Source organism: Suncus etruscus, chromosome 9, assembly GCF_024139225.1.
Source record: "Suncus etruscus isolate mSunEtr1 chromosome 9, mSunEtr1.pri.cur, whole genome shotgun sequence".
Taxonomy (NCBI): domain Eukaryota; kingdom Metazoa; phylum Chordata; class Mammalia; order Eulipotyphla; family Soricidae; genus Suncus; species Suncus etruscus.
Genome location: NC_064856.1, coordinates 47400250 through 47413434, shown reverse-complemented (window position 1 = coordinate 47413434; position 13185 = coordinate 47400250). Strand labels below are relative to the sequence as shown.

Genomic DNA, 13185 nt, shown 5'->3' with positions numbered 1-13185 from the left:
GTCATGCTTCTCTACCAGGAGAGGAGAACTCCCCACCCCAAGTAATCATAGCATTTAATAATGATACCAGTATCCACCAGAAACTGGTCAGAGTGTGAACTGGTCATAGTGTGGATTCCAGACCATGCTCCTTTGTCTCTTTCTAAACCACCTGACCATCCTTTGCTCAGGTCTCCTCACACCCTGAAAAACCCTTTCCTCCAAAAGGCAAGATGAATGCTGGATGTTCTCCCCTGGTATATATGCTTTCTGATTTCTGGTTTACAGTCGATATTCTAACATTTTCATAAGTGACCACGAATCTTGTTTTATATATATATATATATATACATATATGTATATATTATTGTGTATATATAAATATATACAAACAAAATATGTGTTTTTAAGAACTTGCTGTTTTAATCCACTACAGTTATTTTTGCCAGTGGAAAACTTCCTTGATAGACTTGTAATACCTTTTCTCCTTTTCCTTCTCCTCCTCTTTTCACAGTATCAGAATTAAACCCATGGCTTCACACACTTGCAAGGAATTTGTTCTACCACTGACTCATATCCCTGGCCCAAACTTGTGAATCCTTTAACTAGTCCTTAGCAGTGTTATCCAGCTTTCTTTATTTCTGCAATGACAGGATGTTTAGGCTTGTCTTTAACACTCTTTTCCCAGACTTAACCATCAGCTAAGAAGTATTACCCAGAAGTCCTGGTTCTTTTAATAATAATAATAAAAAAAGGTTGTTAAGAGACACAAAAGTTAATGTCAGGGATATTTGACTCAATTGGATTGGCCATTGCTTCTTTCAGATGCAAAGCAAGGAAATGCATTCTTCTTAAAAAAAAAAAAAGTGAATGTCATGCTCTCTTTGGCAGCACATATACTAAAATTGGAATGATACAGAGATTAGCATGGTCCCTGCACAAGGATGACATGAAAATTTGTGAAGTGTTCCATGTTTTTTTTTAAAAAAAGTGAATGTCAGGGGCCAGAACAATAGCACAATGGCTAGGGTGTTTGTCTCATACATGCAGACCTGGGTTTGATTTTGGGCATCCCTTATGGTCCTCAGAGTCTGTCATGAGTAATTTCTGAGCACAGATCCAGGAGTAATCCCTGAGTGCCACTGGATATGATCTAAAACAAACAAATCTAAGAAGAGAACTTCAGGGACTAGAGGGATAGTACAGTGAGGAGAATGCTTGATGAAGATGATGCTTGTCTTGAATGTTGCTGTTCTGGATTTGATCCCAGACAGTTCCCTGAGCCTTGCCACAAGCCATACTTAAGCACAGAACAAGGAGTTACCTCTGAGCATCCTGGAGCACCTGAGAAAGTTTAAAAAAAGAAAGAAAGCTTCAATAGTTCGTTTTGATCTTTTAGAATATACTTAAGGTAATCAGACTTTTATTTAAGTACTCTGATTTTATATTTATGATTAGTTAAGGCTGAAAATCTTTATTTTTAACATTAATAGGATTATCGATGTACTTTCTCCTATTTATCTATATTTCATAAAAATGTCAGAGTAACAGTGCAATGGTTGCTAGCAATATGATAACAGAAAAATCTTGGTCTTTTGTTTGTAAAATGTATATCCTGATTCTATGTACAGTCAATTTCTAGTTTCTCAATCACTTAAAATAATACAACTGCGGGGCCGGGCGGTGGCGCTGGAGGTAAGGTGCCTGCCTTGCCTGCGCTAGCCTAGGACGGACCGCGGTTCGATCCCCCGGCGCCCCATATGGTCCCCCAAGAAGCCAGGAGCAACTTCTGAGCGCATAGCCAGGAGTAACCCCTGAGCGTCACAGGGTGTGGCCCAAAAAAAAAAAAAAAATAATACAACTGCACATGAGGAAGACACCAGTGCAATCTGCAGGGTCATTTATTACACATTTTGCTTTTGAGTTTTGGGAGGTTGACCTTTGATTCTTTTCTTTTTTTTTTTTTTTTGTGGTTTTTGGGTCACACCCGGCAGTGCTCAGGGGTTACTCCTGGCTCCATGCTCAGAAATTGCTCCTGGCAGGCACGGGGGACCATATGGGACGCCGGGATTCGAACCGATGACCTTCTGCATGAAAGGCAAACGCCTTACCTCCATGCTATCTCTCCGGCCCCTGATTCTTTTCTTTTTTATTTTCTGTAATGCATTTACCTGGATCAAAAGGTAAGCAAGGTGTGTGCAGAGAAGCCTAACTTCTTCCTTTCCCTTTACTGTATTCTCCTTTGTCCAATAAGAGGACATAGGAATTAGCATTTATTCTTTTTAACAGTTTTTTTTAAGTTAAAGAAAGTATGTGTGTATTTGTATATTTCCTTTCTTCTTTTATAAATCATAATCTAATGCCTACATTCCCCAACTGCACCCCAGTAAATGCAGGGCTTACTCCTTGCTTTTAGTATCTGGACTTTATGGAATGCCGAGGATTGAATCTGGGCCAGTTGCGCGAAAGACAAGTACTCTGTCTGCTGTACCATCTCTCCAGCTCCAACATTTTTATGTGTGTGAAGTTATTTATTTACTTATATTTTATTAAAGTACCAGGCTTTTCAAAGTTATTCATAGCTGTCTGGCCTCAACATTTTATCATACTTTTGCTGTCCTGCTTAGTTTTATCCACATGCTATGCACAGACAATAGTCAGGCCAAGTGATCCTATGCAGGACATGTGAGCAGTGTCTTACTATTAGAAGTGGGGCTTCTACAACTAGCTTAACACAGGTATTTTGTCTTGCTTTTGCCTGTGTCTCTTTAGAATAGAGCCACAAAATTGAACTTGCTGGGTTAAAGAGCAAATACATATGAATGTGCTGGACTTGTAGATGATTTCCAGATTTTTTGCTCTCCTAAGTAATTTCTCCCTTGTTGATTTTTGTTCACATTTTTCTTCCCTTCAGATAGATTTCTGGAAGTGGAGCTTCTTGAATCTGAGAACTAAATTTTGATTCAGGGCTATTCTTGGTTGTGCATGGAGGGGGCGATAAACTTTATTCCCCGAAGCTGCCCAGAGCTCTCAGAACTGACCTGATCATCTGAGCTGGGGATCTTGAGTAGAGACACACTTGCCTCACTGAAATAGAATGAGCAGAGAAGACAAGCTTGATAGGATAGAGCCTGTGCATGATGCGGATGCAGATGCAGAATCTCTTGCCATTCAACCCTGTGCTCCTGTCTTCCTAGTGCTAAGGGCAGAGAAGCTGGGCCCCACAGCAGGTGTATAGACCATAGGAAAGGTAGCACATTGGAAGGTGCCAGCAGACAGCAATGTTAAATATACATAGTCCTTCTTTGAAGACACTCTCACACACAGGAGAATGGACAGCTTTTATCCAGGAGACCAGAAAACCCAAGTCAGAGCTGTGCTCAGTAGGATAGAAAGGGGTTTTCAAGGCAAGAGACACTAGGTAGTGTCAACACTCAAAACAGAGAAAGTTACATCAATGATGACCTTTCTGTGGCCAATGACAAAGGCACCTAGACCAGAAGTCAACATTTGTAGATTCTGGTCCCAGCTCAAGATAATCCGGGTCTGGACCAGAGCCTCAGTTTCCACTTTCGTACACTAAAACAGTTGCACTAGATTATAACCAATGTGCATGATGCTCTGAAAAGTCTGGGATCCTGAAGCTGCAAAGTGTTCACAGTCCCTAGAGGGGAAGAAAGGGAAAAACCAGAGACAGAACTGAGAGCAGAGACAGTGCTGGGGGCTCAGGGCCTCGGACCTCTGCTTCCCACTCTATCAGTCTTGCTGCATCAGTGTCAGTGGGATGTCCTGGGCCTGGGCCAGAGGCCAGCTGCAGGGAGAGAAGAATTGTTTCTGGCTCAAGGAACAGAGAGGAAAGAATGCAGAGCTTCCAAAAAGCCGTGAACAAACCATCAACCTGGCCACATGCCCAGACCTTTCGCAACCAAGAGGGAGCTGGTGAAGGGAGGGCAGTTCGGCCCCCCGCTCTGTGGCTCTGTGGCTCTGAGATGGCAAGATGATGGGGTCCTAATGATGCCTTTGGCTGCAAGTAAGAGAAAATCCTGTCTCTGCCTCTGTGCAAAACAGGGCCATGTGCTTCTCTCAGCACTGCAGCCCAGAGTGGGCAGATCTGACACTGCCACAATTCCTAGTATTATATAAAGAAAAAGAAAAAGGAGAAAAAGAAAAGAGAAAGAAAAGAAAGAAAGAAAGAAAGAAAGGAAGAAAGAAAGAAAGAAAGAAAGAAAGAAAGAAAGAAAGAAAGAAAGAAAGAAAGGAAAGAAAGAAAGAAAGAAAGAAAGAAAGAAAGAAAGAAAGAAAGAAAGAAAGAAAGAAAGAAAGAAAGAAAGAAAGAAAGGAAGGAAGGAAGGAAGGAAGGAAGGAAGGAAGAAAGGAAGGAAGGAAGGAAGGAAGGAAGGAAGGAAGAAAGAAAGAAAGAAAGAAAAAGAAAGAAAGAAAGGAAGGAAGGAAGGAAGGAAGGAAGGAAGAGGAAGGAAAGAAGGAAGGAAGAAAGGATGGAAGGAAGAAAGGATGGAAGGAAGGAAGAGCTGGAGAGGTAGCACATTGGTAGGGCATTGGCCTTGCACACAGCCTACCAGGACGGACCAGGGTTCGAGTCCTGGCATCCCATATGGTCCTCTGAGCCTGCCAGGAATGAATTCTGAGCACAGAGTCAGGAGTAATTTCTGAGCATCACTGAGTGTGGCCCAAAAACTAAAAAAAAGAAAAAAGAAAAGAAAAGAAAAAAGAAAGAAGCATTTCTCATTTTGTCTTTCTAAATTTATTTTGAGGGAATACCCAGGTGGTGTTCAGAGACTATTGAAAGATGTGTGTGTAGGGTCTCTTGTTGCCTCCAGAGGGTCTCCAGTGACTTACAGTGCTTAGGATAAAACTAGGGGTTCCCACATGCCAAGACTGTGCTCTAGTCCTTTGAGGACACATCCCCTGCCCTTCTCCTTTTCTCCTGTCCTCAGCTGGCTCTCAGGTGGGCCATTATTATTGTAGTCCCCTTCGAGTGAAAGATAGTCAGCTTGACTCTACCTGGGAGAATGAGGGAGAGGAACTCTTTTTCTCCTCAGGACTCTCTTTGTGGTTAAAATAGGGCAACTGGGCATGTTTCCAGCCAGCAGTGTTCTGAGGGACGCCCCAGCTAGTCGACTGGGCTTCAGCAGATCAAACATTAAACCTGAAGGTAGGGACTTGAATTAAGTCTGGGTCTTAGGAAAAAGGAAGAGGACCTTCATCTCACCTACATGAGGTCCCAGGATTCCCAGCAGTCTTTAGACAAGGTCTTCTCTAGATGATTCCTGAGGTCATGGAGACGTGAGAGGAGGGGCATGGCTGGTCACTAGGAGGTGAGTGACAGAGACTAAATTGAGAGAAATAGGTAAGACAGCACCAGCAAGCCTAGTGGACCTCTGACTGCCAGCCCTGCAGGAAAATGTCACTCCTATTCTCTTAGGGTAGAGAGGGCTTCAGAGCCACAGGAATTCTGCCCCAGTGTTCAGGACCCCCGTGACTGGAGCTTCCTGAGAATTTTTGGCTCCAAGGCCTGACTGGAATGCTTCTGGATTTAAGCCTATATATTCTCTGAAAGTGGGTCCATGAGCCCCACTTTGCATCTTGGCATAATTATTGAGGACATCTGATCAAATGGAAGTGGTGCTTTGCTCAGTGTGCGGTGCTGTGGAACTGTCAGGCTAACCATCTATGGCAGACCATAGCGATTTTATAGTTTCCATGGTCAGATCTTTGTGAAAGATGGCAGCACACGGTCTGTCAGAAGCAGTACATAAGGTGAGGACCAGGATGCATTATGGGCACCTGGTCGAGAGATGCAGAGCTATATCAGGAGGGGCCCTGGGATGCCCAAGGCCTAGGCTCTGCCCCTGCACTCTCAGTGCCCCTGTGCTGCTTGCAATAGCACGTGCCAATCAGTGGGGTGAGGAAGGCACATTATCTGGCTGAGAGGGGGCAGTACTGCTGCAACATAGTCTGTGCCTGCCAGCACGTCCCCAAGTTTCTCGGGGACCATTCTTCTGGGGCTCACCGAGGCGAGTCCGCACTTCCCCTCAGGCAGTTTCCTGTTTTGGCCAAACAATGATTTGCCGGGACCTGGTGCCAGCTGGCCGCAGCTGTCACCAGGGCTTTGACTTCTTGCAAAGAAACTAGGGAGCTCCTGACTCCCAGGGATCAGCTGCTGGCCTCTCCAGGCAAGGAACCCTACACGCTGACACAGCTCTCAGATCCCACTGAATCTAGTCATCTCTTCGCACCTCAGTCACATGCACACAAGCATGCATTGTTTCAGGGACCCCGAATAGATGAGATGAGAGTTTAGTCATTCGACCAACCTTCCGGAGGACACTAGCCAGGTGGCATAGTGTGGATATGAGTAGGTTGCCCCGGAAACTCAATAACTGATTCACTTGTGCATCTTCCCTGTGCCTTGAAAAAAAAAACCCACAGTTGGTTGTTGGTCATTTACATGCTAGTGTGAATGAGTAGCTGTGGTTCCTTTCTTGGGGTACAGCACATGGGGGAAGGGTGCTATGGGTGTAGGTATGGTTAATATGGGTAACATTTTCATGATGATTGGTGTTTAGTTGAGAAAAATCAAGATTTGGAAATGTAAGGTAAGGGAGGGAGTCAAGACCTGGGGAGAGAAAGGGGTTATGGGCCTACTCCTGGTGATATTCAGGGAACCAAGTGTATTGCTGGGGATCAAACTGAGGTTGGCTGTATGCAAAGCAAGTTTTTTTATCTGCTGTACCATTTCTCAGGAATGAGAGTCAAGATCTTTACCCTGATCTTTAGATTCTGAGTTTTGACACCAAGGTGGTTGTTGGGTTTTTGTTTGTTTGTTTGGGTTTTTTTTTGGGTTTTGGGCTACACCAAGTGATGCACAGGGGTTACTCCTGGCTATGCACTCAGAAATCACTCCTGGCTTGGGGATATGGGACAATGGGGATCGAACCAAGGTTAGTCTCCTGGGTGGGCTGCCTGCAAGACAAACGCCCCAGCACTACGCTATAGCTCCAACCCGACACTAAGGTATTTTGAAAAATTTTGAAAGCAGTGGGTGAAGTACTTATCTTACAGATATAAAACTTGGGTTTGGCATCTCATATGGTCCCCTGAATCCACCTGAAGTGATTGCTGAGGGCAGAGCAGGGAGTAAGCCCTGAACACTTCTGGGTGTGACTTCAAAACAAATATTTCAAAAAAATATCATCCAATATAGGGCCAGGGAGTCAGTTCAAAGAACTGAGTGCTATGCATGTGGGAAATCTGGGTAAAATTCCTGACATCATGTAGCCCCCCAACATCACTAGAAGTGATGCCCCAAACAAAACAAAACAAAAGTCTTCAATCGATGTAAAGATTGGTATTGCTGTGACTGCATGTGAGTGCATGGGAATGAGTGGTTACTACTGAGTACAAATGGAGAAGCAAAGTACTAAGAGTCCTCATGCTGTGAGGCCCTGAACCAATGGCTAGTTCTACTCAGCTCTGGAAAGCAAGGAGTGTGTCTGTCTGGTTCTTCCTATCCCAGTGGGTTCTTTTCATGTCCCTAGAGTTTGGCTTCTGTGGACATCACACTCCTGCAAGATTTAGCTAATGGGAAGGCCGGAGATCAGCAGAAGAGGAGAAGGGGCCTAATAGCCTTCTCTGCCCCTCCACACTGGCTTGGTGGGGCTTTCCCCTCTGACTCCATAGACCTATGAGTTTCTCAGTTTTCAGGGTTCCAATCTGTGGGTTCCCTTTTGTCTCCTAATCTATACCCTCTCTGAGCCTACTAAGATCAGAGGCAAGAGAGATCTGGACATTCCTCCTACTTTCCAGCCCTGTTTCCTGTCTCCACTGGGGAACCCACCCCTCCTTCCACATACAGAAACATTAGTTTTTCCAGCATCTCCCATTTGAAGGCTGGTGGTGCTAAGTGAGCAGCAAGCAAAGATTTCTAGGGACTGGGCCCTCCACTAGACCCTCCCTTTTCTGGACAGGTCCAGTTCCTAGGCTCAAAGCCTAGAAGCAGCACATATGTTGCTGAGTGTGTTGAGAGAGGTGTGGGTCAGGGACCAAGAAGAGAAGAAACCATAGAGGACCCTGCTGCCACGCTGGGGAAGAGTCTAAGGTGATGCTCGTGTCTGAGGACCAACACTCAGCATGTCCTCTTCCCTCACTGCACCACATGCCAGGCCAAAGCAACGGGCCCAGGACCCCCTTACAGTCATCCTCTCCTCTGAGTCTATCCATTATTCTTTCTAAGCTACTCTATTTTTTTCTCAGGCTATATCCTCTTCCCCCAGTCTGGGTTTTGTCCAAGCTTAATTCCCACAGATCCAGCCTTATGCCCTTCCAGCCATCTTTTCTGAGGGGAAGAAACACAAACCCAGAAAAGCCTCTTCTGTGCTCCATGGAGCCCCACATCAAGCCCCAGCTGTCTGTTCTTTCTAGCTTCACATCCACAGCAAACATAGGATCTGTATTCTTATCAACTCTGAGTCCACAGAAGAGCAGCCTCATTCAGCCATACTAGGTTAGGGCCATTGAAAGCATGGGGGGCTTGCAAAAGGCCTTGGAGCCCTTAGCTTCACTTTTTTTTTTTGGTAGGGGAACATACCCGGCAGTGCTCAAGGCTCCAAGTACTGGAAGTACTTGGGAGACTATATGAGATGTCGTGGATTGAATCTGGGCCAGCCACATACAAAACAAGCGCCCTACCTGTAGTACTATCTCTCTATAGGCTCATCCAAAGAGCTTATAGCTTCTGAGGTGGTGACACCAAAACAGACCAAGATCATAAGGAAGAAAGCCCCCCAGAGCATGTGGGGTTGAGTCCACAGTGAGGGCAGGCCTGGTTTCAGCAATAAAGTCACAGAAGGCCTCTGACATAGTCCCCAGCTATGCCAAAAGACTGATGTTCATCTGTGGTCATTTACTGTCCAATGCATTGAAGATCTTAGACATCGGGGCTGCATCTCTTGTCTAGGCAGCTCCTGTGGTGCTGAAAAACCCATGGAAGGTATAGGAGGCATGTGTGGACACTGGAGATGCTGCCACATCATCTGTGGCTTCCTGGTCTGCTGAGCGGAAAGTTGTTCCTTTATCCACAGGCCTTCTGGGGTGACAGAACAGCTGCGCCTGAGGTAACTCCTGAAGCAGGCCCCTAAGGAGCTGGCAAAGAGCATGGACCTCACTGTCAGACTTGTTTGGTTCTTGCCTCACTTTGTAATGCTTTGGGAGCTTGAGGGCCCCCACTCGTCTAAGCCACAGTCTCCTCAGCTGTAAAATAGAGGCAGTAATTTCCACCTAGGAGACATTAAGGAGAGGCAAAAGTGCTCTGGGAATTGAATGCCAGTAGCAGATTCTGAGTCCAAACACAAATAGTTCTGTTCTGTTCCTTCCCTGGGGAGATTGATGCTGCAGACTCACGAATGCTGTTGCCCCTAGGGACAGCATGCCTCAGCCCTTGTGTGAGCTTAGCCTGTGATAAGAACCCAAAGATTTGGATGCCTGCAGTGGACAGTACTGGGTTGGCTCACTCTGGTTCTACTCTCCCTCCTCTGATTTCCTTTAGAGGAAATGCAGAAACATGGATAGTACATACCATACAGTGATAACCCTTAAAAAAATCCCCATGAGCTTCTTCTGTCTTTCCCTCAGATCTCTCTTCTACATAGTGCCTCGCTCCCATGTATAGATTTGACTTGAGAAACCACAGTTCCCCTCCTCTACATTCTCCCTGCCCTTTGGGATGTGACCTCCATGCACTTATTCAGAGTTGAATTGTTTTGTGTCCCCCACCCTCCATTCATCTGTTAAAGTCCCAATCCCCAGTGCCTCAGAATGTGACCTTATTTGGAAACATGGCTGTTGAAGGACTACATCAAGACTGTAGAGTAGGTGAGTCCTTCATCCAGTTTGACTGGGGTCCATTAGAAAGGGGAAGTGCAGGCTCTGAGGCAGAAATGGGGGAGGGGGCAGTCCATGGGGTGATTAGAATCTTGCAGCACCAGCTAGAAACCAGAGAACTAGGAGAGACACCTAAAATAGACCCTTTCCTGGCACCTCAGAGGGCATGGGCCTCCCTCTGCCAGCATCTGGAGAATGGGCTTTAGTCCTCAGGAACATGGTGTATTTTTGTCATGTTCAACCACCTGGCTTGTGAACATTTGTAATGGCAGTGTCAGTAGATCAGTGTACCTGAACGGGCCACTTGCTTTTCTTCTTCACCAATGTCAGCTTCGAGCCTTTCCTTACAGTTAAGCACTTGTGTTTCTTTTTATTGACTCCATGGTAAATGGTGACACCCTCTCCCACCCCCTATCTCCAAACAGTCTGTGTCATTTTCTTTTTTTTCTTTTTTTTGTTTTTTTTTTGGGCCATACCCGGCGGTGCTCAGGGATTACTCCTGGCTGTCTGCTCAGAAACAGCTCCTGGCAGGCACAGGGGACCATATGGGACACCGGGATTTGAACCAACCACCTTTGGTCCTGGATTGGCTGCTTGCAAGGCAAACAGCGCTGTGCTATCTCTCTGGGCCTCTGTGTCATTTTCTTATTGTGTCTCGGGATCTGACCCACAGTCTGGCACCTGAGGGCCACACTGTCTAGACTCCAGATTCCTTGAGCATCTTCCTGAACACTGGCCCTGATGACCCAGCTCCAATAACTAGGTAGCACTGTCAGGGAGAGATACCTCAGGAAGGAGAGGGGTTGGGTCAAGGCATAAAGAGAGAAAGTGAGGAGAAAGAAGTTTACATGGGTTGGTTGGGTGGGGCCCTGTCAGGGGACAGTGGTTGGGGGAACATATAAGGGTGGGTTAAGGTGACTGTCAGAATCTTAGGGTGCAGAGGACACTGAGCTGGGCTCTGTGAAGGATATTAGGCTCCAGAGGACAGAAAGACCAGGGAGATGTGTTTGGAGGCCATTGTGCAGACAAACAGTGCTGCAGAGATGGAGAAAAGTAGGGAGATGTTTAGTGGGTATTTAGGTGCACCTAAGCTTATCTGGAGTCATTTCCCCTGTGAAGCACCTGCCTTTGAGTCTGGCCTCTTTCTGACGCCAGCCTAAGATTTTCCATGATGTCTGTGGTGGCACAGGTTTCCCCACCCTGTCCTTCTGACAGCTGTCAGTCTTGGTAAGAGCACAGGCCACTCCCACACCAGACAGCTGAGGTTTCTGGTCCCCACACTCAAAATGTTAATTCATGGAAACAGGTGATTCTTCACCTTTAAAAGATGAGTGTTGAGGCCGACGCATACCTTGCAAGCAGTTGGCTTAAGTTTGATCTCCAGCATCTCATATGATCCCTGAGCACTGCCAGAAGTGAATTCCTTTGAGTGCAAAGTCCAGGGTAAGCCCTAAGAATCTCTGGGCATGGCTCAAAAATACAAAAAATACTTTAAATAAAATAAAATAAACAGAAGATAATAATTTTGGGGCTGGAGTGACAGCACAGCGGTAGGGCGTTTGCCTTGTACGTGGATGACCTGGGCTCGAGCTTCAGCATCCCATGGTCCCCCGAGCCTTCCAGGAGCAATTTCTGAGTGCAGAGCCAGGAGTAACCCCTGAGCACTGCCGGGTGTGGCCCAAAAACCAAAACCCAAAAATTTTCTGATCATTTAAGTGTAAGGGGACTGTATAAAAATCTCAAAACACATGTGCTGCCCTCACCACACACATATCCACCCCTGCCTGAAAACCTGTTCTGCTCTTTCTTGGCATCCCAGAGTGAAGGAAGATGAAAACTGCACACAGGGTGATTTAAATAAAACTTTATTTACACTTAAAAAAAATCCCAAAATACACAGTTTCTGGCTCTTTATGAGTAGAATGTTAAAAACAACTCAGGGTACACATGATCTTCAATAACCCCCAAAGCAGATGGATCTGGGGAAGGGGAAGTGCAAAGACAAAGAACACCTGTGTGTTTTTTTTTTCCTCTGCTTGAGACTGACTCCCTGTTCTCTGGAGCTCCAAAGTCACGGTCTGCATTGCAGTGGGCAAGGAGGCAGCATGAGACTATATAAAATGCTCCATGAACATCACCCATCTAACTACATCAAGAGAGTAAAAGGAGCCCCAAAGCCTGCACTCACTTCTTTTTGAGGTTTTTAAGGTTTTTCTCTGCACATAGGAATCACTCCTGAACTGCTCTCAGGGGACCTTATGGAGTGCCAGCAATCAAACCTAGGTCGTCCCTGTGCTGGTAAAGATCCCTACCCACCCACCGTACTATTTCTCTGGCCTCCTTGAACCCATTCTTTGGATGAATAGCCTTCTTCCAATCCCATTCTTTTCCTTCTCCCCTCTGTATTGTTAATATATATTTTACACAGAGGAATAGAAAGCACTCCCAGATGGGGAATGGGAAAGATGGTCTGGGAAAGAGGCTACTTTTGTGGGATTTCTGCCCAAAAGTCAGAACCTGATGCAGGAAACCTTGACAAACCCAAATTGGGAAGAATCTTCAATTTCTAGCTTTTTAATTTTATTTTTAATTAATTAATTATTTTTTATTTTTGGTTCAACCAGTTTACTCAAGAATCAATCTATCAGAATTCTATAAGAAGAAGGGATGATGAAAAGTGGCTCCAGATTCAGAGAGGTAAGAACAAAGTCACAACAGCTGAACTACATGTGAAATTTCAGACTTGAACCCAGATTCAAGGGAAGATTGCTTAAAGAACAGAATTGAGAGCAATCAGTGAAATTTTGGTCTGGCCTGAGGATTTGATGCTACTATTGGATACAACATCAACATTACATTTCCTAAATTTGATAATCCTGAGATTCTTTTTCTTTTTCCTTATAAATGCACATGGAAATGTGAATTAATAAAAAAGCTGTGGATGAAGCTCAGTGGTTGAAGACTTGCTTTGCATATAGAAGAGCCTGAATTCCATTGATGACACCAAATTCCTGAAATAAAAATAAAACAATGAATAAGGTGTTTGTTTTTTTTTAAAAAAGAGGAAATTGGGAAATATTTCAGGAGTGATGTCTGCAATGTATTCTCCAGTGGTTCAGAGGAAATAGAAATCTGTTTCTAGAGAGCCAAAAAGTGACAAAGCAAAGTGTTAATCATTGGTAACAGTAGGTAAAACTGGGAGATCTTTGAACTATCCTTGCAATTCTTCTGCAACTTTGAATTCATTTCCAAATTTAAAAAAAAAATGGGGGGGAGTGCAGAGTGATAGCACAGGGGTAGGGCATT

At 45.1% G+C, this 13185-nt stretch overlaps 1 non-coding gene across 1 annotated transcript; it reads left to right on the top strand.

The window, feature by feature from the left end:
- The first annotated feature begins 854 nt into the window (after positions 1–854).
- LOC126019867 (U6 spliceosomal RNA) lies at positions 855–958 on the top strand. The gene has a single exon (XR_007499484.1). It is a non-coding gene; the product is annotated as a U6 spliceosomal RNA (small nuclear RNA).
- The last annotated feature ends 12227 nt before the right edge of the window (positions 959–13185 follow it).